This window comes from Penaeus monodon, chromosome 38 (assembly GCF_015228065.2).
Source record: "Penaeus monodon isolate SGIC_2016 chromosome 38, NSTDA_Pmon_1, whole genome shotgun sequence".
Lineage (NCBI taxonomy): Eukaryota > Metazoa > Arthropoda > Malacostraca > Decapoda > Penaeidae > Penaeus > Penaeus monodon.
The window spans coordinates 22,382,396-22,384,895 of record NC_051423.1 but is presented as its reverse complement, the minus strand read 5'-3'; the positions used below and the strand labels follow the sequence as shown (position 1 = coordinate 22,384,895).

The 2,500-nt window shown below is 48.0% G+C and overlaps 1 protein-coding gene across 1 annotated transcript in view; it reads right to left on the bottom strand.

The window, feature by feature from the left end:
* The window catches only part of LOC119597002 (serine/arginine repetitive matrix protein 1-like), a gene marked incomplete at its 3' end in the record, with an annotated part of 63,744 nt that overhangs the window by 25,052 nt on the left and 36,192 nt on the right, over nt 1-2,500 (bottom strand).

The window sequence follows — 2,500 nt, the reverse complement described above, 5'->3', positions numbered from 1 at the left end:
GGAGGAGGAGGAGGAGGAGGAAAAGAAGAAGAAGAAAAAAAAAAGAAGAAAAAAAAGAAGAAGAACAAGAACAAGAACAAGAAAGAGAACATGAACAAGAAAGAGAAGGAGTAATGCAAGCGAATAATACACCCCCATCCCCACCCCCACCCCTCCAAAAAAGAAAAGAAAAAGCAAAAAAATGGACCGACAAGCTGTTTAGCCACCTGAAGGAACACGAACGAAAGACAATGCTCTGCCACAGACGAAGGGACGAGGAAAATAAACGGTAATTAGGTAATGAGAACATGAAGCAGCTGAGAAGACACGTGTGTAAGCAAGGGAAGTTATTGAAGGAGAGAGAGAGAGAGAGAGAGAGAGAGAGAGAGAGAGAGAGAGAGAGGAGAGAGAAAGAGGAGGGAGAGAGAGAGGGAGGAGGGGAGGGAGGGAGAGAGAAGAGAGAAGAGAGAGAGAGGGAGAGGGAGGGAGGAGAGGGAGGAGAGAGAGGAGAGAGAGGGGAGGGAGAGAGAGGGAGGAGAGGGAGAGAGAGGAGGGGGGAGAGAAGAGTAGGACGATGAGATAAGAGAGAGAAGAAGAGACGAGAGAGAGAGAAGACGAAGTGAGAGAGAGTGAGACAGAGAGAGAGAGAGGAAGAAGATTGAAGAGCAGACGATGAGAGAGATGAAGAGGAGAGAGAGAGAGAGAGAGAGGGGGGGGAGATAGATAGATAGATATAGAGAGAGAAAGAAAGAGAGATGCAGAAAGACTGACAGAAAGAGAAAGAGAAAAACAGAGAGAAAAAAAAACAGGAAAACTAACAGTATTTCGATATAGATAACGTTATTAACATTTTTCCTTACACCTCCCTTTATCACGTATTCATTCGTTCACCCTCGACACGCTTGCTTATTAATTCAAGTTAAATTGGAGAATCTGGACAAAAAAAGAGAGAGAAAAAAATAGACGCAAAAATTACAAAGATAAAAATACACGAAAAAAAAATACGAAGAAAAAAATGCAAACGGGAAAAAAAAACTGACGCAAAAAAATACAAAGATAAAAATACACGAAAAAAAAAATACGAAAAAAAAATGCAAACGAAAAAAAAAAAAAAAAAAAAAAAAAAAAAATGACGCAAAAAATATAAACAAAAGTAGATTAAACACCACGATAAAGATGAGAATTACAAATACTATAATTAATACGGTTGGGAGGAAGTGGGGAAGAGAGGAAGGAAGGAAGGGGATGGGAGGAAGTGGGGATGAAAGGGGATGGGAGGGAGGAAGGAAGGAAGGGGATGGGAGGAAGTAGAAAGGAAGGGAGTGAGGGAGGAAGGGTACAGGAAGGAGGGAGGAAGGGAATGAGGGAGTGAGGGAGAGAGAAAGGAGGGAAGGAGAATGAATGTGTGTGTGTGTGTGTGTGTGTGTGTGTGTGTGTGTGGTGTGTGTGTGTGTGTGTGTGGGTGTTGTGTGTGTGTGCGTGTGCGTGTGCGTGTGCGTGTGCGTGTGCGTGTGCGTGTGCGTGTACGTGTACGTGTGCGTGTGCGTGTGCGTGTGCGTGATAGATAGATAGATAGAGAGAGAAAGATAGAGTTGGACAGATAAATAGATAGATAGATAGAAGAGAGAGAGATGGAGCGGGTGGAAGCAGCACTTAATATACTACTAATAAAACTGTTAATCAGATGAGGCGATAAAGAGGCTTCAGACGGAGGAAAAGGAGGAGGAGGAGGAGGAGGAGGAGGAGGAGGAGGAGGAGGAGGAGGAGGAGGAGGAGGAGGAGGGGGGGAGGAGGGAGGGGGAGGAGGAGGAGGGGAGGAGGAAGGGGAGGGGAAAGGGGAGGGGGAGGAGGAGGGGGGAGGGGGAGGGGACGAGGGGAGGAGGAGAGGAGGAGGGGGAGGAGGAGGAGGGGGAGGAGGAGGGGGGGAGGCGGAGGGGGAGGAGGGGGGGGAGGAGGAGGAGGAGGAGGAGGAGGAGGCGGAGGAGGAGGAGGAGGAGGAGGAGGGAGGAGGAGGAGGAGGAGGGGGAGGGGAAGGAGGAGGAGGGGGAGGAGGAGGAGGGAGGAGGAGGGAGAGGAGGAGGAGACGAAGATGGCGGAAGAACAAGAGAACAGAAGCAGTGCGAGGAAACATAAAAGCACAAACCGGGCATCAACCGCAGGAGGAGGAAAATACAGATAAAAAAAAAAAAAAAAAAAAAAAAAAAAAAAACGGAAGTAGGAAGAGCAATATAGAAGAGAAAAGTGAGAGGGAGGAAGAGGAAGGGCAACCACTCCCCCCCTTCCCTCCCCCCCTCCCTCCCCTCTCCCAACACCACGTAACAACAAACACACTACTACGGAAGTGTATACAAAGAGAGAACCTAAATAAAAAAAAGAGAGGGGTAAATAGGGGAGGAGAAAAAGGAGGAAGAAAAGGAGGAGGAAGAGGGGGAAAGGGGGGAGGAAGGAGGGAAGAGGGAGAAAAAGAAAAGGGGAAAGGGGAGGAAGAAGAAGGGGGAGGAGGGAGGAGGGAGGAGGAAGA